The 23,909-nt window shown below is 38.2% G+C and overlaps 1 protein-coding gene across 3 annotated transcripts in view; it reads right to left on the bottom strand.

The window, feature by feature from the left end:
• NCKAP5 (NCK associated protein 5) overlaps nt 1-23,909 on the bottom strand; it is a 906,791-nt gene that overhangs the window by 881,797 nt on the left and 1,085 nt on the right. The gene's annotated exons all lie outside the window — the stretch shown is intronic.

A 23,909-nucleotide genomic window follows, 5' to 3' on the forward strand; every position in this document is an offset into this window, starting at 1 on the left:
TTTGTGAAATTCAGCATCTATTCCTGACTTTTGCTCATTCAAAGTGAAGCAGAAATAGGAGGGGACTTCCATAACATGGTAAAGAACTTCCATCTAAAACTAATAGCTAAACACAGTAAATAGTAAAACATGACCATCATTCATCTTTGCATCTGGGACAATAAAAGAATATATCAACAAAACATTTCCAGTCAATACAATGAGACTAGAAAAAGAAAAAAGGGACATATGTAAATATTGGGGGAAATTAACTTTTTCAGTATTCATTTCTTTGCTTTGGAAGATGAAGGGAAGGAAGTCAATCAAGTTTGGTAATTTCATACTCCAGGTGGTGAATGGCACAAGTACTTTAAACAGAATTGAGGTAGACCATAAAACCATATTTTTTTGGTTATGAGGTTTCCTTTTTCAACCTCAAAAACTGTTACAACCTTCCATGTGATAATTTTGTGATTTTACCATTTGCTGATTCAGCAGATAGATTATGATTAAACTTACTATGAGTTCAGTGACATTTAAAAACATCAACGTAATTCATTAATTCATTATACTACACAGAGATACACACACACACACACATATAACATACTTCTATATACTTTTGAAAAATAGTAGTACACGGATAGCTGCTTGGGGTCCATATGAATTTATACACCCTTTGCAATAACTCTGCATTTCTCTCCCACTCATAGGAGTTCATGGCCCACAGGCAGGAACAACTGCTGGAGGCATATTCAGAAATCAGGAGAAGGAGAAATCTGAATGGGAGGGTATGGCCTGAAGGAGTTGGTCTCTTGATCTGACAAGTCTGCAAGATTACTCAGGAATGGCTTAGTGACTCACTGTTTTACAAAAGCTGTGAAGGACAGCTGATGAGCACATAAAGTTTGGTTCCTGTATTTACATAATAAAGTAGAAGGACTGTGATTCACCTATGTAATTCTTAATAAGGCAAGACAGAGAGGGAAAACCAAGTTCTCAAGTTATAACAGAGCAAGTCATGTATATAAATATTACATATTAAATATAACAAATGATAATCACAAGGCAAGAGAAGAGAGTACAGAATGTTTAGGCAGATAGTTATTCCCTCTTTAAGAAAGGAGAACACAGGGGCCGGCCCAGCGGCGCAAGCGGTTAAGTGTGCACGCTCTGCTTCGGCGGCCCGGGGTTCGCAGGTTCGGAGCCCGGGCGTGTACGGATGTACCGCTTGGTAAGCCATGTTGTGGCGGCGTCCCATATAAAGTTGAGGAAGATGGGCACGGATGTTAGCTCAGGCCCACTCTTCCTCAAGAAAAAAAAAAGGTGGGGGGACGATTGGCATTGGATGTTAGCTCAGGGCTAGTCCTCCTCACACACACACAAAAAAAACGAAAGGAGAATACATAATTCATAAACATAAGTCTCCACTGCCTCCCAAAGTAGTCACATACGTACATGCAGAAAGATTTACAAATGAAATAGTGAATAATGACTATTAAATGGAAAGCAGCAACTTATTGGTGGAGAATTCATCCATTAAAAGCTTTTCCATTCAAAATGGATTTTGGCCAGAAATTGGTTCTTCCTTCCTCCCTGTAGTATGCATTCTTGGTAGCTACTTTCAGAACACTGCCAACACCATTACACATTTGCTTTATATAGCTTTCAAGTTGTTCTGCAGTTTCCCTCTGGCCAAAGAACTTTATAAAAACTACTGAGGGAATAAGAAGCACAGACTGGTTGTCTCCCAGGCTTGGAATCCATTGCCTGAGCAGTTTCTATCTAAATTTCCATTGCTTCCAGTAGAGTTGGAGTGGCTAGCGATCTCAGCTAATTATTATTTTATCACTGAGTTTCGTTAACTATATAAGGATGAGCTGGTGACCTGCATTCAATTTTCTTTGTATCATTTGTCACCATTCACACTGAGATTTTTTTTATCCAGGTAGACCTATGGACAAGTCTGACCCTGGCCCTTAGCTGGGAAAAAATTTACCTTGCCTCTCTGAACCTCAGTCTCCTGATTAGTAATAGGGAAAGAACATTACCACGTGGAATTTTCACAGTAATGAGTTTAAAGTACTTGGTTTACATCAGGCTTTTCCAGGGGAAGTTTTCTCACTTCTCCCCTCTTGCTCTTATGCACCCAATGTTCCCAATTTTAGGGATTAGTCCACAGCCTGTCCTCTGGCTACAACACGTGTCCAGCTCTGGTTTTAAGACTTTAAAATGAATTTTAATATTAGAGACTGCCTTGGGAAAGCATTTTATCAGGTCCTTCAAGACTCAAAACTCAACATAATCTTTCCTTCTCTATTCTCTCCTTTACTCTGCCAACAATTGGAATGTGTGCCTTCAATTCAAAGCATATTAAAGAACGTATCGCCAAGCTGCTCTGTAATTGTTCTCAGATGCATGCCTCATTTCAAATAAATGATAAGGTTCTTAAAAACAAAAAGAATGCTATCTACTCCTTTTCTCCTCTCCATTTATAGTAGGCACTCAACAGATACTTTTTAACCCACCATCACTTTTATGAAACAAAACAGAGAATTTTTCAAAAACAAACATGAGTCTATCTCATTTATCAAATACATTTTAAATATCCTTTAAAGGCAATACTGTTACAACATCACCTTTAATTCATCAATAAATTCAGATGGTTAAATAGTGGGCAGAAATTTCTACAAATAATCTTTCTCTTAAAGCTGCAAAGCATTTTAAGGACTTGACTCAAGTGAACTCAGCAACATCTAGCACAGGATCCTATTGATTAGTTAACTGTTGTCCAAATGTCCAGGGGAAGGTACTGTGTTTAGTTTAGCAAATAACGCTTCTGCAAAAATCAGCCTTTGTGCTGCCTTTATCTACAGAGAAAAGCAGAAATCATAAGATCATAGACTTGAGAACTGGAAAAAAATTGCGGAGATCAGGCGATCCAGCCCTCCACCTTCAAGGAAGCACAGTATTATCATCATCATTTTACTGATCAGACAACCAAGCCACAGAGTGTTTTGATTATTTTTCCAAGCTGAATGTTGAAGGGAGGGGAGTAGGTGCAGTTCTGGTAGTGACTAGATCTCAAGTTCTCTGGTCATTGGGTCTGGCACTCCTTTTGCTACATCATGTGCAAGTTTTAAAATTCCTCAAATCTCTAAACTCAGGATTACCAAGATGACTTAGGTAAATAGTAGCCCCTATTCCCAACCTCTTCCCAGTCCTGGAAAGCACTGGTTTCCTGCCTGTGCCACCAAAGTCTCCATGTCCATCCCCTTGGCTCTATAGCTCCCTGTCTGTAGATTTTGGGCCAATGTGGCTCATGTCTTATCTTTTCCTAAGGTCCCACTGATTGCAATTTTTTGAAGACAGTGACTGTTTCATATTCACAAAACCATTCCAATGACTAGCACAATATCAGGCGTGCAGTAGGTACTTAATTGTTTTTGAACGAGTGATGAGTGCCTCAGTAGTGCTGAGTTGCCATGAGGAGTAGTTTGATCAGTGAAATTGGTGAAACAACCATCTGCCATATTTTCCATCTTCTTTATCATCACAGTTTTATAAATAGGCTCTTTTCAAAACCCTGGAAGTGCCATAACCTTCAGCTGGGGTTGTGGGCTAGACCCATGTGTCACACAGCAGAAGCATGAGGCTTGGCAATTCAACTGAGTTACTACTCCAATTCAATCAAAGCTGCCTTCAGCTGAGAACTTTAACTGTAGGCAGACATAGACCATCACTCACTTAATCATTCAGCTCTTTCTTTGGGCTCAACTCCCACATTTCTAAATGAGGAAATTATTTACTCCCACAGCTAGTGAGATCATGGCAACCTTATGAAGAAATGTTCTCTCAATTGCAGCACCATCCTCAAAATCTTACAGGTGATTTCACTCTACTGTGAAATTATTCACTTTTCCTAGTCTGCAAGTTTCCACACAAATACCTTTTAATATGCTGGTGTAGTCAATCAACATAAAAACAAGGCACACATTTTCCTGATTTAGTTTCTCTTTTCTAATGTGGCCTTAAGGAAGAATGAAAACACTAGCCTGGGACCAGAGTGCAGTGTGGATGTCAAGAGAGAACAGAGCCCCATAAAGTCAGGAAAGGATGAACTTGCCACTCTACTGCTGATTGCTCTCCCTCAACTTTACCTTAGACACACACTGAGATCTAGCACAGGTCTGAGACGGATTCAAGGGCTGGTCTTAGTGGGGTGTCTCACCGATCCAGATTCTCAGGGTATGGGCCTTCCCTATCTTGCTCTCCTTTCCCCAAACCCAGGGAGGAACCTGATCCGCAAAGGTCTGCAAAAGGGAATTAAGTGTCATCCTTAAAGTACTGGGTAATACAAACAGTAGTGCTCACAGGGAGAACTGCAGCTACCCAAATCAGGAGCAGCTGCTTAAACTTAGTAGAGAGAGATGTTGGCAGCAGGAATTCAGAGATTCCATTTGTGAGACATGATTCTGATGCTCAGTTGAGTGGATGGAGGTCTGAAAGATACATGGAACCAGAAGAACTTGGAGAGGGTCGGCCTGTGCATTCGAGGCCAGTGAGACGGGACCAAAGAGGACAGAGCTTAGTAACCAAAAGTATTAATCCAGGCTCTGAGATTATAGCATTCACAGGGCCCCCTCAGCTGCCAAATCTTCCCCACTCTGTCAGACTTGCTGTTAGATATTTATTCTCATAAATTTTCAGTGTTTTGTGTGTGTATGTGAGGAAGATTGGCCCTGAGCTAATATCCATTGCCAATCTTCCTCTTTTTGCCTGAGGAAGATGGTCACTGAGCTAACATCTGTGCCAATCTTCCTCTACTTTGTATATGGGACACCGCCACAGCACAGCTTGATGAGCGGCCCCACAAACCCCGGGCCACCAAAGCAGCGCACGAGAACTTAACCACTACACCACTGGGCCGGTCCCATAAATTTTCGGTTTTTCATGTGTCTCCCTCCCCTTGTTCAAATGCAACATACACCTTAAAAGCAGGACAAGAAAGCATATTAAAAATTAGTGTAATGTATATGGGTCTAGAGTCAAACAGACCTGAGTTCAAATCTCACTCTACCACCTGTTAGTTATTTGACCTTGGACAAGCGATTCAACTTCACTGAGCGTCAATTGCCCCAACAGCAAAATGGTCATCTTTTTGAGAAGGAAATAAGGTAAGATGCACAAAGCACCTGACACAATGGTAAACACTAATGCAATAGCTGTTGTTATGGTTTGCTGTTAGAATAGTGCCTGGCACACAGTAGGTGCTCAATAAGTATTAATGGAATCCTATCATCAGGATTCACATAGCAGTTCTGAAAAACAGGACAGGGGATAGTTACCTGGTACATGAAGTCTGGAAAGTAGCCGCCAGGAGAGGGAAGATAAGCCTAAAAGAGTCATGGAGAATAACAAACTTAAACCTCCACCCCTCCCTCACCCTCCATACACTCCCCCCCCACTTTAGAGTTCCATCTCTTTCCAGGCAGAGATGGTATTGGAAAGGTTCTTGTCTTAATGGAGTAAAGAATTATCAAGAATGGAACTCCAAATTACAAGTTATCAAGTGTAGGATCTTCTCCATCAGTCTGGACTCTAAATACAAAGAGGATATTACTTAAAGCTTTACAATTGGAGATGTCTTCTATTTCTCCTTGGATTCAAATTCTAATAAATAAGAGATGTTTCTCCCACCCAGTTCTCCTATCGCCACCACCATCACAAAACAACTTTGTCTCCCTGCAACATCAACACAACACACATCATTGTGTGCCCTGACTAGCTTCCCTTCTCCCCACCTTCTCCATGAGCCGCAGCAAGTAGGAACAAGGCTGGCAGTGCAGCTGCTGGTCAAGGGTATATGTGCTGGGGAAGAAGGGGAGCTGGCTGGTGCAATTTGGTATAGGATTGATATTGGTGCTACACATGTTAGCCAACCATTAACGAACAACATTGATAGTCCAAACCATCGAAACCCATCTAATATATTTTTTTACTCAATCAGGGGTAATGATTGCTGCCCGAGAGGAAAATACCTATAAGCACGCAGGCTTTGTGAACTTTTTACAAATTAATGACTGCACTTTTTATCTTTCCTAACCTTGGCTCTTCTTGCCTCCTGTCACTTAGGAAAACCGTTATTTCCAAAGATGAATGGTGGACATCTACTTTCTCAGAGAAGTCAGAAAACATCAGAGCCAGCAGTTCCAAGGACAAGAAAAACTACAGTGAAACATGACACCACAACAAATTAATGGTTTTTGTGGTGTCTAGCAGGCTTCACCCTGAATGTATATGATTAAAATAAGAAGCTGATGTTAGTTTGCGATGCAGCCACAGATATGTTTATTGTGAGTGGATCCCATGACCTCAGGGCTCTGCAAACCATGGAAAGTAGTGAAGGGAGCTAGGAGAAGCCGAGGGGAGAAGGTCCTCAAAGCTGTGAGTCAGAGCTCAGCTATTTGGGGGATTCCACTCATCTCCCTTGGGGTTAGCAAAGCAGAAAAGACAACCAGTTCTGGCCTGTGATGATAAACAAGGGAAAGAACCCAACACTCCACAGAATTTTGATGGATAAAAGAAGCCCTAAAAAGAACTACCTTAAAGAGTTAGAAAGTTCAAAACGAAGACAATATTAATAGAAATGGATGGGCTAGGCTAAAGACGTGACATGGTCCACAATTTTCCCCTAACAGAGCCCACCCATCTCCAACCACCCTCAGCCTCTTGTTTGAACTAGGCTGATGTTGAAGTGGGTGAACACCCTCTGTGCATCCCCAACCAATGGTAGGGGCAGGGTCCTTAGGATCATTTTGGGCCAGAAGGAAAATCAGACTTAAGATTATAAATTGGCTATGGAGAATCCACATATGGGTTACAAAGAGTTGATCGTGGTCCCTGAGGTATTCTAGGAAGCAACAGCAATTTGAAAATACATCCTATAAGCCTGTATTCAAGGTGCAATGAGAGCTGCAAAGTAGTGGTGTATAGAACACAGTTCCTAACCACAGGGAGATCATAATCTCATGAGGAAAAGGGGTCCTGTGAAATATTGAGAGGACTAAAAATAAGACAGAGACAGTTTGGTTGTGTGGCTCATCAACACAACGAAAGCAATTGGAATAGCAGAGAGAAGAGTGGTTTCTCTACTGTCCTGGGAGTGGACATTGCCAGCATTCACTCCCTGTGTTATTTTGGAGGCTTCCTCAATGTATGTGATGAGGACAGGATGGAATGCCCCTCGGCCCCTGCCCACACAACGTGGGCACACAACTCAGGCTCAGCCAGCCAGCCAGATGCTCCTACCTGGTCCTGGATCTAAACTTGTTGATGCAAAGATTCGGGGACATAGGCTCACTCACAGTGTCTACAGTGGGGTTCTGCAATGGCTGTCATGTCCTGGCCTTACTGCCTTTGCCCAAGACAGTCCCTGGCTTCTGGCTTCTGAGCCACTGGACTTGCCTCTGTTCCAATCTGTTTGCTGGTCTCCAGTCTCCTGCTGACTCTCCAAGTCCCTAACTGCGGCTCCTTAAGCTGTTGCTTTGACCAAAAATATTGACTTTTATGGCCATCCTATTGTAGGAAATTTCCTGTTTCTACTGTATTATTATCAGCTTTTTAAAAATAAGAACTGTGCTTATTTATCTTTCCTAGCCCTGGAGCTCTCAACACTGATGGCTCCTCAGGAAGAGTATATTTAATTGAAAAAAAATGTAAAGGCATCAAATGATGAGTACTCTTTTTGTGTGTGTTTGTTTTACCACAACCTGGCATATAATAGATGCTCAATTTGGTGTTGCTGAAAGAATCTTGCCTTTGGTGTCCAATTAAATTCCACTTCTTACTTGAAATTCTTCAGGGCCTGCCTCTGGCAAGTCACTTAACCTCCCTGAGCCTCAGTTTCCTCATTGATAAACAGGGACAATAACTCCTACCTCATTGGAATATTGTGAAAAGTAAATGAGACATTAACTTGGGAACTAACAGTCTTTCCAACAAATGGTGCTGAAACAACTGGATATCCACTTGTAAAAGAATGAAGTTGACCCCTATCGACCTCACATCATACCCCAAGGTTACCTCATAATGGATCACAGACCTAAATATAAGAGCTAAAGCTATAAAACTCTTAGAAGAAACATGGAAGTAAATCTTCATGACCTTAGATTAAGAAACGGATTTTTAGAGATGATAAAGAAAAGCACAAGAAACAAAGAAACAAATGAACAAAATAGATAAACTGGGCTTCATCCAAATTAAAAATTGTTGTGGGTCAAAGGACACCATCAAAAAAATGAAAAGTCAAGCCATAAAATGGGGGAATATATTTGCAAATCATATATCTCGTAAGGGTCAGAATATACCCCTAGAATATACTAGCAGGTTTGGGGAGAAGGAGAGCAACTACTAATAAGTAGAGGGTTCCTTTTTGGGGTGATGAAAATGTTCTACAATTATATAGTGGTGATGGTTGCAAAAATCCATGAATATACTAAAAACCACTGAATTATACACTTTGAGTGGTGTGTGAATGACATCTGGATAAAGTTATTAAAAATTAAATGAGACAATATGTACATAAGTGTACATATATAATATGTATACATCTAACCATTGTATACAAACATACATGTAGTGAGCACTCAAAATATTTTAGATTTTGTTGCTTTCATGTAAATTATTTTATGTAAATCATTATGTAAATGATGATTGATTAGGCAAAAAGTACTGGAGATAGAGCGACTAATGGAAGGTGCTTCAGGCTGGATTAGTACAAGAATTCCTCCCACTCAAAGCCAGTGGACTGATATGTTCTTTGTAAGAATCCTCTATATTTCTCACAGGAGCTGTAAATTGGGTTCATATGTGTCTCGTCTATATTCTCACCTGTCAACTGTATCCAATGCCCCAAATGGTTCTGTCCTTCTTGGTCTTTATCCCTTCAGTCAAATGCACTTCAAATGTAGCGAGGAAGTGCTCCTTCTCCCCTCTTACGAGTTGGATTCTGACCTTCTTGGGTGGCCTCACCTCTCAGCACTTTTTCCTGTGGCTTAACTTATGTAGAATGAATTTACTACAAAAATCTAATTCTTGATATTCAAATTCTTCCTATAAAGTTAGGAGTTTGCTTTTGGGGGATTTTTTTGGTTCACTTGTCTGTCTTTCATAAAAGCATAGCCAAACGATTAGAAGAGTATACGCCAGAATTATAACAGTGAGTGTCTCTGGGTGATGGGATTATATGTAATTTTCTATCCTCTTCCATATACTTTGTGATCTCTTTAAAATGTTCTACAAAGAATCATTATTTAAAACATGCTATAAATAGAAAAACATTACATACTTAAAGATTATAAATTAGCCCCAAGATGGTTTATGAAGAGAATTCTCTCCAAAGACCAGATGCCCCCAAAGATGTATCAGAATCTTCACTAGACTAAACTGTGTGTGTATGTGTGTGTGTCTCTGTATGTGTGTGTGTGTGAAGAGAGAGAAAGAGTCAGATTTGTGTACTTTTTGCCTTTGTTGTGATACTCCTTACCGAATTAGGAGGACATATGTCTTTGCCAATTTCAGGTCAAGGCAGTAGTCAAATGTTTAATCCAGTTTGCAGATTTAACATGGCGAGTTACACCATTGCTCATACATCTTTTGACCTTTCCTTGGCACCTTCTGATTAGATTCTTCTAGGCAAAGAAAATTTGAGTGATTTGTATCACCACGCCACCACCCATACATTTACAGTTTTGCAAAAAATTCTAGTCTAGACAATAATTAAAGGCAAAAATGGAACTTAATTAAAGCATCTTTCCCAAGCCCTGAGGGCCATTCCTTGGCGCTCACATACAACAGTGTTTGTGTAAACTGTTCATGGGGGATGCTTGGGAATATCCTCTCAGGCACAACCTTCCCTTTCAATCTCTCAGAAGAATGTGAGACAGAACCAGGGTCGGGGTGGCTGGCTTAGGTGGGTCTGAAGATGAAAGCGAGATGTTTTCCTAAATGTGTAAGGATAAATGTCAAGAATCACAGTGGTATAATTAAGACATCAAAGAAACAGAAACTGAATTTGATCAGTCAGGAGCCTGGTAAACCCTTAGACAAAATATGTCCTAGAAATCACTAACCAGCAACTTGAGAGTCTTTGACAGCCTATTGATATATTTTAGTCGGCCTATAAAATATTATTTTTTAAGTAATGCTAGCATTTTTTAAATTAATGCTAGCATTTAAAACGGGGAAATTTTACCTAAAAATCAAATTTCCAGCTTCTGTTAAATAATTTAAAAAAATAAAACACAGAGCTAGCTCCTTTTTGGCAACGATTGCTGGTGCTAAGTAACAGCTACATCCTTCAGACATCCAGCAGGACACGCTCTCCAGTTCACCCACATCCTCTCGAGCCCCTGCTGCCTCTACCACAATGAAATCCAGCAGCAGTTCCATTGATTATTATACAATTGATTTTGTTTTTCTCACTCCCGGCAGGTTTCCATTATTTCTATCACCTGTATGGTCTTTTCCAACATTTTGGGTTTGAGACCCTACCCCTCTTCCTCTAACCCTAAACCCCTTACCCCTGGCAGATGTCTTACCATAGCCATTCCTTTATCTAGAATTCTCCTTTCCTCAATGTTCACTGGTGCCTTGTTAGAAAATGAATCTGAGTTCAATTCAAGGCATCGTAAGCTTCTGGGAGAAGAATAGAATGGTACGGTATAGAAAATCAACTGGATGTGGAGTAAACTCAGATTCAAGTCCTGGTAATAACTGGAACTAACTTGGATTGCTAGAAAAATCTGGGTTCAGACCCCAGCTTCTCAATGTTCTAATTTGAGATCTTGAGCAATGTATTGAACCTCTCCGAGGCTCTTTTCTTATCTGTAAAATGTAAATATTTGCTCTGCCTGCCTCACAGGATTGTTGTGAAAACCAAAGAAGATATTCTAAGAAGGTGATAAAGAAGGTTCATAGGACTAAGTCAACTTAAGATAATTTCAGTTAGGGGGCAGCTAAATTATTAAATTACTTTGGATGGGTTGGAAAAAAATACACTCTACCAAATTTTCCAAATCCTCTTTCTAAAAAAGCAAATAGTATAATAATGTGGTTCCTAATTTGTTTTTATCATTTACCCAAGTGTGTGGATTATTTACTAAATGTGAGGACGTGTTTTAAGTGTATATATGACCTTTCTCCATAACTCTCCAGAAGACCCAATAACTAAAAATCTCTCTGCCACAGTGTCTACAGTATCCATTATTACAGAAGTTTCCACATATAAGAATTTTTTAATTGGCTTATGACATACATCTGCTATGTACAACATATACTTTTTGTGTGTGTGTTATTAGATGTAACTATGGCATTCTGATCTGTGACACCTAAAAATAGAGATGGTATGGAGAACTTGGTCACAATACAAATAACTCTCTTAAATTGTTTTAAAAACTTTTTTCTCAATATGAAAATAATAGATATTTATGACAAATAATTTGGCTATGGCTGTAATTCTTGTCATAGGTATTTATTATAGATAAACACTGTTAACATTTGATGCAGTTCCTTCTAGTCTTTTTTCTATGTAATTATTTTTTATTTAGCATCATTTAATTGACTATTTTTCAAATCACTCTTTTAAACAGTTATATAATATTTCATCTTATGGATATAACATTTTATTTCTATCATTACAATGGTTAATGGTAAAGCTGCATTTTACTGATTATTGTATTAATATATTAATTAACAACAAATTCAGCAAACCTAAAATATATGATAAAGTGAAAATTATCTTCTCTTTTTAGTGGAAGTACTTTCAAACTTTTGTTTGTATGCAGACACATACATGTAGATAAAGATGTAGCTTTTTAAAAATGAGTTCATGATACACATTTATTTTTAGCCTACACTTTCCACTTACTATGTCATAGGCATCATTCCTATCAGCTAGGTCTACATGAGTTTTTAATGGCTGCACGCTATTGCATTGTGTGGTTGTACTATAATTTATTTAACAATCACCTACCAGTGGACTTTGGATTATTTTCAGTTTTCCCTAGCATAAGTGTTACTGTGATAAATATCCTATGCGTATTCTTTGTAATCTTGTTGATTATTTCTTTAAGATACATTCTTAGAAGTGCATTGCTGAGTCAAAAGTATGCTCTCTCCCACCCAAATTGCTTCCCCCTAAATTTGTCCCAATTACATTCCCCCCAAGAGTAAATGAGAATGCCTGATTTCCATCTCTTCATCAATGAGGATAGTTTAATCTTTGCTAATAATAGGTAAAATAATAATATCTCATTTTCATTTGTATCATGTTAATTTCTAATGGGATTGAACATCTGTTCAAATGCTTCTTTGCCATTTATATTTCTGCTTGGTAAATCATATTTCATTTCCTTTAACCATTTTCTATTGAGATAGTAATCTTTTTCTTGTTGATTTATAAGAGCTCTCTAGAGTATAATTTATCTGAAAATTCTCTTATTGATGGAGATGTTTTCCATATTTTAACACTATAAATAATATAGTAATGAATACTTTTATAAGTAGATATTTGTACATATCACTATTATCTCTTCTGAATAGATTAAATTAGATTAGATTAAATTAGAATAGATTAAATTAGAAAACTAGAATAGAATAGATTAAAATACTCTAACATATGTTGCTAAAATGCTTTCCATAAAAGCTAAACCAACTTACACTCCCAACGTCAAGATAAGAGATAGCCTACCTCATAGCAACTCATTCCATATCCAATCAGAGTATTACAACAGGATGCAGATAAGGACATAAAATATTCTGGCATATAAATCATAGAGGGAGGTTACAGTCAATCCTCCTATAGAATCTCTAGAAGCCAAGATGGAATAGAGGATCTGAACATTTGGTAGATCTGAAATGGAGAGGCATACAGTCTTTATCTCCTTGAAAATTTGGCCCAAATCTAGTTCCTTCAGAGTTCATTGAAAATATGTGACTGCAGCTAATTTAAGATTAAAAACCTGATTAACACTTTCACATTCTTGCCTTTCCATGTTCCAACTAAGTCCAATTACCTATTGTGCAAATACCTGCCTCTCTTAGGAATGTTAAATCCCAGTGAAACCAAAGAAACAAGAGCACAGCCCAAATGTTGGGCCATTTCCCGGTGATGATATGAAAGTCCATAGCGACTCCTGAGACTAGGCCTGGATGACAGGAAATAGTAATAGCCCTGTGTTTTGCCAACCAAAGTACAGAAGGGTGTTTCAGACAACAGCTTAAGCCAGCGAAAACATGCAAATTTTACTCATTCAGTAAACAAACAAATAACCTTGCAACACCAAACTCAAATCAATGCCATTTCAATAACCAAAACTAGGCAGGTTCTCAGCTCTCAATGCTTTTCCCAGTAAACTCAAATCACATAATCTGTCATAAATTACAGCCAGTGGTGCAATGGCAGCAGCAGCAGGAACGCAAACATGCTGGTAACGCCTAATGCAGAGAGCTGATGAGGAATGTCTAATTAATGGTTCTGAAGTCCTTTCAAGGTATAAATCCTATAGCAACAGTAAATAGCATCATCATCTAGTCAAGGCAATTAACAGCCTGTTTTTCTTCTTTTAAACATAGTTTATCGGGCAAAAACAATCATAACCAGAAAAGCTATAGCCAGTTACATATGTTTTTAGTTATATATATTTTTATATATAACCTATAAGTTATATATAAATTAAAAGTTCAGTTATGTGTTTTTCCATTATGATTCAGTTGATTTGGGGTGTTCTTCCCAACTGCTACTGGTTATGCATCATATTATAATTACCATTTTCTAACCAACATCATCAAGCTCACCACATGGCTGAGACTCTACTAGACAACACGAAAGTTTCTTGTGAACGATACTATATTTTTCATGTGTTTTAGTAGTTTAGTAGGAGCATTTCAGAGTCTGATTATTAATGGTACTGTTCTATTGTGTCTCTTTCCATTTGGTTTTTACTCTTTTATTCTTCCGTTATTGAATCTTACTCCCTCCTGGGATTTTGATAATTCTGATGACTTCTAAATCATTTTACTAACTCAAACCTCGTTTCTATGCTCTAAGCGTGTGCTGCTAAATGCTAATTGGTCACTTCCACCTGATGTCCCACAGATACCTCAGCCTCACATACTCAAAGCCCAGTTCTCAAGATCCCTCCACTCCCATTAACACCTGCTGCTTCTTTTTTCTCTTTGGTCATAATGTCACCAGCCTGAGTCACTGAAGCTCTAAAGGTCAGCTGGCCTCTTTCCCTTTTCTCTCCTCCCTCCTTCCCCCTCCACACCCATCTCAGCTGATCCAGCTTTTGGAATGTCTGTTGAATCTGTTACACCTTCTCCATAGCTATGGAGCTATGTCATAGCTATAGCTATGACATAATATTGTGTCCTCCCCGACTTCTGGTAGGACCATCGCCATAGCTTATTAACTACTATCCCCAGGCTCTCTTCTAGTTGCACCTTGACAGGGCTACCAACAGGCTGTTTCAGAAATGACAATATGATCACATCACTCTTCTTCTTAAAGCCCTTGCTGACGGCCCATAGCCAACAGTACAAAACTGTTTCTGGACAAGGGTATATTTGTCAATGCAGGAGAATAGAACATATTTAAGATTGTGTTTGCTTCATTCACAATTTTAAAATATTTGACTTGGGGCATGTGGACCTGTATCTGCACTCTTGCCTCACGCTCAAAAATGAGTAAAGTGGACCTGACTCTGAAGTGTCCAATTACTCTGGCTTCTCCCCTTAGCATTTTTTTAAAATAACAGATTTGTTGAGATATAATTCACATACAATAAAATTCTCTTTTTCAAGGAGCACAGTTCGATAGTTTTTAGTGTATTCACAGAGAGGTGTAACCATCATCAACATCTAGTTCCAGGATATTTTATTACCCCAAAAAGAAACAACAAATTCCAGAACATTTATAACCCCAAAAAGAAATGCCATGCCAATTACTAATCATGCCCCAATCTGCCTTTTTCCTAGCTGCTAGCAACCACTAATTTATTTTCTGTCTCTATATATTTGCTTATTCTGAACATTTCACATAAATGGAATCACACAATATGTGGCCTTTTGTGTCCGTCTTCTTTCATTTAGCATAATTTTTCCAAGGTTCATCCATATTGTGGTATGTATTAGTACGTAATTCCTTTATATGGCCTGATAATATTCCATTGTTTGGATATACCACATTTTGTTTATTCATTTATCAATTGATAGACATTTGGGTTCTTTCTACTTTTTGGTAATTATGCATAATGCTGCTAAGAACATTTGTGTACAAGTTTTTGTGTGGACATATGCTTATGATTCTCTTGGGTGTATACCTAGGAGATGAATTGCTGGACCTTATGGGAACTTTGTTTAGCATTTTGAGGAATTGCCAAATCTTTTCTAAAATGCTGTACCATTTTACATTCCAAACAGCAATATCTGAGGGTTCTAATTTCTCCACATCCTTGCCAACATTTGTTATAATTCATCTTTTTTATTATGGCCATCCTGGTAGGTACAAAATGGTATTTCACTTGCTTTTGATTTGCATTTACCCAATGACTAATGATGCTGAGCACATTTTCACACAGTTATTGGCCATTTGTACATCTTGTTAGAAGAAATGACTTTGACTCCTTTGCCCATTTTTTTAAGTGAGTTATTTGTCTTCTTATGGTTTAGTAGTAAGAGTTCGTTATATATTCTGGTTGAATAATATTTCATTGTATGGAATACAAGTCCCTTATCATATATACGATTTGCAAATATTTTCTCCCATTGTGTGGGCTGTCTTTTCACTTACCTGATGGTGTCCTTTGAAACACAAAAGCTTTTAATTTTGATCAAGTCCCATTTACTATTTTTTACGTTGTCACTTTTGTTTTTGGTATCATATCTGATAAACTTTTAATCCAAAATCATGAGGATTTGCTCGTATGTTTTCGAAAAGTATTATAGTTTTAGCGCTTACGTTTAGGTCTGTGATCCATTTTGAGTTAATTTTTGTATAGGGTGTGAGTTAGGGTTCCAACTTTATTCTTTCACATGTGGATATCTGCCTGTCCCAGCACCATTTGTTGAAAAGGCTATTTTTTCTCCTCAATGAATTGTCTTGGCACCCTTGTCAAAAATCAGTTGACCATAAATGTAAGGGTTTGTTCTTGAACTCTCAATTTAATTCTGTTGCTCTATGTGTTTAGTTTTAGGCCAGTAACACAGGGTTTTTATTACTGTTGCTTTGCAGTAACTTTTAAAATCAAGAACTGTGAGTTACAACTTTGCTCTTCTTTTTGAAGATTGTTTTGGCTGTTGGGGTTCACTTTCATTTCCATACAAATCTTAGTATTGGCTTGTCAGTTTCTGGAAAAAAAGGCAGCTTAGATTTTGATAACAATTGTGTTGAATCTCTAAATTGATTTGGGCAGTATTGCCATCTTAACAATATTAAGTCTTCCAATACATGTACATGGGCTATCTCTCCATTTATTTAGGTCTTCTTTAATTTCATTCAACAATACTTAGTAGTTTTCAGTGTACAAGTCTGGCACATCTTTTGTTAAATATCTTCCTAAATATTTTTTTATATTATTATAAATTGAATTGCTTTTCTTAATTTCATTTTCAAATTGTTCATTGCTATTGTATAGACATACAATTGATTTTTGTATATTGATCTTATATCCTATCACTTGCCTGAATTTATTAATTCAATTTTTTAATGGATTCCTTAGGATATTCTACATACAAAATCATGTCATCAGCAGAGATAGTTTTACTTCTTCATTCCAATCTGGGAGCAGTTTATTTCTTCTTGTCTAATTGCTCTGGCTAGAGCTACAGTAAATACAGTACAATACAAAAAAGTGATGAGACCAGAGATCTTGTCTTTTTCTTTATCTTGGGAAAAATCTTTCATTGTTAAGTGTAATGTTAGCTGTAAGTTTTTTGTAGATGTCCTCTATCAGGTTGAGGCAGTTCTCTTCTATTCCTAGTTTTTTGAGAGTTTTTATCATGAAAAAGTGTTTGATATTGTCAAGTGCTTTGTATGCATCTATTCAGATGATCACATGGTTTTCGTACTTTATTCTATTAATATGTTGTTGTGTTACATTGTTTTTCATATGTATTACTGGTCTTGCATTCCTGGGATAAATCTCACTTAGTAAGGGTGTATAATTCTTTTTATATGTTGTTGGATTTGGTTTGCTAGTATTTTGTTAAGAATTATAGTATTTTGTTAAGAATTATGAATTATATATTCATAAGACATATTGGTCTATAGTTTTGTTTCTTCAGTCTTTGCCTGGTTTTGGTATCAGGTTAATAACGGCCTCATAGACTGAGCTGGGAAGTATTCCCTACTCTCTTATTTTTTTGAAGAGTTTGCAAAGGATTAGTGTTAATTCTTCTTTTAATGTTTGATAGAATTCACCAGGTAGCTATCTGGCCTGGGCTTTTTTTTTATAGTAAGTTTGTTGATTACTAATTTAATCTTTTTACTTGTTAAACGTCTATTCAGATTTTCTATTTGGTTTAGACTTTCGGTATTTTGTGTCTAAGAATTTGTCTATTTCATCTAGGTTATCTAATATAACAATCTACTTGGATTAATACCTATTTTATTTCAATAGTATACAAAAACTTTGCTCCTATATAGCTACTCTCCTTTGTCTTCTTATTGTCATACATATTACATCTTTATACATTAGAAGTTCATCGACATAGCTTTATACTTACAGCTTTGTCTTGCAAGTGTCTTCTAAATCAGGCAGGATTAAAAAATGAGTTATAAACAAAAAATGCATATATATTGTCTTTTATATTTTACCAGTGCTCGTTATTTCTTTGCATGGATTCAAGTTACTGTTTAGTTCACTTTCACTTCAGCCTGAAGGACTCCCTTCGGTAATTTATGAAAGAAAAGATCTGTTAGTAATGAATTCTCTCAGTTTTTGTTTATCTGGCAATATCTTAATTTCTCCTTCATTTTTGAAGAATAGTTTTGCTGGATATAGAATTCTTGGTTGACAGTCTTTTTCTTCCTGTACTTTGAATATGTCATCCCAATGCTTTCTGGCCTCCACAGTTTCTGATGAGAAATTGGCTGTTAATATTTGTGAGACTCTTTTATACATAACAAAGACACATCTCTCTTGCTGGCTTTCAAGATTCTCTTTTTGATTTTTGACAATTTCATTATAACACGTCTCAGAGTGGGCCTCTTTGAGTTTATCCTACTTGGAAATATTGAGTTTCTTGGATATGTAGATTCATGTTTTTCATCAAATTTGGGAAGTTTTCAGCTATTATTTCTTCAAATATTCTTTTTGCCCCTTCTGTCTCTCCTCTCCTTCTCAGACTTATCAAATGTTTGAACATTCAACGGTGTCCCACAGGTCTCTGAAGTTCTGCTAATTTTTCTTCATTATTTTTTCTTTCTATTTTCAGATTAAATAATCTCAGTTGACCTATCTTCAAACTTTCTGATTCATTCTTCTGTCTACTCAAACCTGCTGTTGAACCTCACTAGTGAATTTTTAATTTTAGTTATACTTTTCAGCTCCAAAATTTCTTTTTGCTTTCTTTTTCTAATTTCTATTTCTTTATTGATATTCTCTGGTGAGATATTCTTCTCATAGTTTCCTTTATTCCCTTAGACATGATTTCCTTTAGTTCTTTGAACATATTTATGGTTGCTGATCTAAAGTCTTCGTCTAGTAAGTCCAATGTCTGGGCTTCCTCGAGGATATTTTCTATCGGCTGCCTGTTTTTTCCCTGTGTATGGCACACATTGTTGTTTCTTTGAATGTCTTATAAACTTTTTTTGAAAACTGGACATTTAAAATAATATAATGCAGAAACTCTGGAAATCAGATTTCCCCCAACCATGGTTTGTTGTTGTTGTTATTGTTTTTGTAATTTTTGTTCCTATTTGTTTAGTGACTTTCCTGATTCTATTCTTTAGAGTCCATATTCTTTGTCATGTGTGGTTTAGCTTCGTGGTCAGCTAATGGCTGGGCAGACATTTTTTGAATGCCTTGAACCAAAAAGCATTCCAGCCTTTACTGAGACGTTTGTGTATAGTGGGGCACACCTTCAACATGTCAAATGTTTATAACTCTTCCTTAGGCTTCATTCCCTGCTTGTGCAGAGGCTGAAAGCCAGCCATAGGTGAGAGATCAGGGTTTTCTCAGGTCTTTCTTGAGAATGTGTGCACCTCTGCACAGGTGCATGCCCTTTATATTTCCAAGAATAAATGAGCTTTTCAAATCCCCAATGGACATCTCATTCCGCAGCTTTTAATTTAAAATTTTTCATTAGCATCCTGTTTGCACCAACTCTTATTGCTGCCTCAGGCAGCTGCAATGTTAAACAATTGCTATGATTGTTTTTGACGTGTGTCCCAGAAGAAAGGTTCTTTGCACTGAGTGAGTTTGGAATCAGGTCAAATAAAGACAAGACCTACAAGTGGGAGTTCCCAGGGAGCTACCAGACAGGTGAAATCATGACAATTCTCTGGGCATGAGGCTCTTTGTAGAGCTCCAAACAGGTTTTGCCGCCTCCAATGGCTGCTATACTACTGGTTTTCACAGCTACTATGATGGCAAAACTGTTGGTTTTTAAGGCTTCCCCAGAGCTGGGAAGAGGGGAATGAGAATAGGGCAAGTTAAATGACACAAAACTCACTGTTCTTACTGAGATTCAGGTTTTTCCCTGAATAAATGCTCCTCAGATTGTTGCAAGCTTTTGTTTAATTTCCCAAGTTTGAAAAACATTGATTTGGATCATTTTTTCAGTGTTCTCCTTGCTTTTCTGGAAGAGATTTTCAGAGGTCTTTACTCCACCATTCCAGAAGTACTTCTCTTTCCCCTTAGCACTTTTATAGGAACTAGGGTTAGGACTGTAAGTGGTTTATCTCATCATACACATTGTTGTTAAGTAATTTTTGTTACCCTACCCCGTGTCAGAACCTCTTTCTTCAAAGGTATCTTTGAGTCCTTTAAAATTTCTAATGTAAAAATAATTTTCAACTTATTTTTTTCATCAAATGACAAATCACAATTATTACCAAGCATCACTGTTTTTAATGAAGATAAGGTGAAGTAGAATTGCAACCAAACAGAACACAAAGACTTGAAATTCTTAATCAAACATAAAGCTTGAGGGTGGAGGATTGTCCCATTAGAAGAGAAATATTCTATCTTCTAGGATTTTTGTCCTAAGAGTATTTTTTTTTCTTTTTGGTGAGAGAGATTGGCCCTGAGCTAATGTCTGTTGCCAATCCTCCTCTTTTTGCTGAGGAAGATTTGCTCTGAGCTAACATCTGTGCCCATCTTCCTCTATTTTGTGTGTGGTACGCTGCCACAGCATGGCTTGATGAGCGGTGTGTCAGTCTGTGCCTGCGATATGAATTTGTGAACCCTGGACCACCAAAGCAGAGCATGTGAACCTAACCACTATGCCACTGGGCTGGCCCCCTAAGAGCAATTTTTTGATACACTTAATCACTGTAGATCTAGTTCTCTCCTACCCCTTCTATATCTTCAGCTATAGACCCATAAATTCATTGCTGATATTCAGCTATGTTCAGCAATGATGACTAGAGACCTGTACTGATATCTCAGTTCTGATAACTACATTTCACCTTGCTAAGGCACAAAGTAGATAATGCAATTAATTAACCAGCCACTAGGATGGAAACAAACCAGGAAAGTCTTAGGCGAAGGAACAAAAGCCAGAAAGATAAAGTATATGCAGGGTTATAATTAGAGGTTAAGAGTGCAAACAGAGTCTACAAAAAGAGTTTCAAAAAGTCATGGGATTAAATCTGCCTCCACTATTCACCAGCTCTGTGACTTGGGGAAGTCATTTTACCTCTCAAAGCCTCTGTTTCCCCTGTGTAGATGGTAATAATGCCTACTTCATCAGGATATTTTGCAGATTAAATGACCTAATGCATATATAGCACTTAGTGTAGCGTATGGCTCATAATAAGCACTCAGTAAATGAGAACATTAGGTAGTAAACAGAATATTCCCATCCCTGAGCCAACTGACTAACTGCAGCTACGTGGATATGTTTCCATTTGGAAAAACAAGGTATGTTTTTGAAAGTGAGACTATTATCTATAGGTAGTCTTTCCCCTCCCACCATGGATATTTCCCAGGTGATTCATAATCATGAATCTCCCTCATGTGTGCCACATGCTACCCTCCTATAAGTCACAGACTTCCCGGGAACATACTATTCATTCATTCATGCACATGTTCAAATAATCAACATTTATTGGGCATGTTACACAGTGCAGGCACTAATCTTAGCATTGGTGTAAGGTTATGCTATGTATGGTCCACAGACAAGGACCCTACCCTCACCAAGATTATATTCCAATAGGCGATGGAAGCAGATTCTGGTGACTCCATTCCAGCAGTAGAGACTAAAAACCTAAGATGGCATTTCCCCAACCCTCTCATAGCTCGAGTTTGGCCATGATCCAGATTTCACCCAGGAGACGCCCACCCCACCCCAGTGGAACTTGCAAGTCAGAGGGAAGATCATGAGGTAGAGACTGTTTCTGCTTTCCCTGCCAGAGGTTTGGGTATTCTGCAACCTCTTTAGCAAAGGTCCCAGTATCCTGTCCTTAGCTTCATGTGTTTTAAGAATCAAAGATGCTCATTTTGGTGAAGGAGATGGTGGCAGTGTCATCATGGAGCTAGCACTGGTGGCATCAGCTTCCTGGTTCATGGCTTTGTGTAGTGACAGAGACATAGCGGTAATCCGTTGTGTTGTTTCAATCATTATCTCGGAAGCTCTGCCTCCTCCCCAACTCCTTCAAGATTTAATATGCTGCCTAAAACCAGTATGAAATTCATTTTCACTTATACCAGCTGAAATGGATTATGTTATCTGTTACTGAATCCAGACCATATAGGGAAACAAATAATAGGAAGATAAACAAATAAACAAATAAGTATTGATTGTAATAAGTGCTATAAAGACAAAGCGATGTAAGACGAGGGGAGATTGTGAGATGGAGTGATCAAAAAATCTCCTTGACAAAGTGAATTAAAGCAGAGACCTAAAGCAAAGAGGAGCTAAGGGAGCACTAGGGAAAGAGATTTCCAGGTCGAGAAACATCAGTAGCACAGGCCCAAATCTGGAAAAGAGTTTACTGTATTCAATCCTCAGAAAGAACAGCAGCATAATTGGAAATTTGGGACAAATGGCACAAGATCACAAAACTAAGCAGGGGCTACAGCTGCTCAAAGTGTGGTCCACGGACTGGCACTGGTCTACACGATGTTTGTTGAGGATCCGTGTTGAGATAAGTACAAAATGTAAGAGTAAATGTTTAGAAATTTTGTAGCAATTTGATATCACCACAACATTCAGGCAACATTTTTATCATATTTAATAAAACTATCAGTCCATAACAGATTGAAAATTAAAAAAAAAAAAACTGGTCTTTCACCATGGATAGTTTGAGAAGCGTTGTTCTCCACGTCTAGCCTCTCAAGATTTTTCTGTAAAGGGCCAGATACTAATGTTCCAGGCTTTGTGGGGCCCTGGGGTCTCTGTGACAACTACTCAACCCTGCTGCAGTAGCACAAAAGCAGCCATAGACAATATGCAAACAAAGGGGTGTGGCTGCGTTCTGATAAAACTTCATCTACAAAAAATCCTAGCAGGGAGATCTTAGCCTGTGACACATATTTTGTCAACCCTGTTCTAGGTAGGCCACAGGAAGGAGACTGGATTGGCCTCTAAAGTCAATATAACCACCTGCTTAATTGAGGCCACCCCTCACTCTTGATCTTTTCTCATCATTGCCTACAGGTATTTGCAAAGTCTTTGCATCATGAAGTCTAAATCAGAAAGGACCTTGGAGGTCCTCCCAAATCCAATTCAGTGCTCTCCTCATAGCAACCTTGACAGATGAAGTCTCTGCTTACAAGGCTTGTGGTTAAAGGTAGGGTCAATTTTGTCTATTATCTGCATCCCCAAGGAATGACGATGACACCATTTACCCTGTGATAGCCTGGTGGGCAACCCACAGCTGCAAGAGGTTACAGCCTTACATTCTCCAGGACCTGGTCAGTCAAACATAGGCTCACGTTGTCCTCTGAGTCATCAAGTCACCTCCAGTGCCCAACTTTCTGAGGTATACTGTGCCATTTTCCTTCCATACAAAGTTACATTTCTGTCCAAATGGACTTCTGTGACCACTGCCCATCTCTGGCTCTTTTGGTATGTCTGAAATGGTTGCATTGGACAAGTGGCCCACCACATGTGTAGCCTTGTTTTTCTCTGGGCTCAGACACTGCCACAGGCAGGAAAGCTTTCTGCGTTCACACATGTCTGCATTCACACAGCACCCATTTTATAAACATAACCCAACACCCATACAGTAGAACGCCTTATTCTCTCCTCTACACGGAGCACAGGCCACTGTGTGTGTGAGGAGATGGACTCCCACCAGTAGGTCTCTCACACAGGGGGTATAGAGTTAAGGCAGTTCTTTCTAAAATCCCTTTTATTTAAGATTTCTTTCATTGAATCAAGACAAACTTAATAGGTAAAACTTTGCTCTTGCAAGTTTCCTTAAAATGTCCCTTCTGGGCCTACCACAGTTTATCTTGGCAGCAGGTAGCTTGAAGAGTTTTGGAAAGTCTCAGCTTGGCATAGCCTCAGAGCTACTGGCACATTAAAGATTAATAAAGCGCATTTAACTGAGCTCAGGACACTGCAACGTGATCCTTCACTGTGAAATGTGCAAGATTCTTTGTTTGCAATGAACAAAACTAAAGCCAAAAAGGGCCGACCGTGACAGGCGAAGATAGGAAACAATCAGGAACTTGGTGTCTTTCGTTGGTTAATCG

Source organism: Ceratotherium simum, chromosome 9, assembly GCF_057802395.1.
Source record: "Ceratotherium simum simum isolate JZ-2026a chromosome 9, ASM5780239v1, whole genome shotgun sequence".
NCBI classification, from domain to species: Eukaryota; Metazoa; Chordata; class Mammalia; order Perissodactyla; family Rhinocerotidae; genus Ceratotherium; species Ceratotherium simum.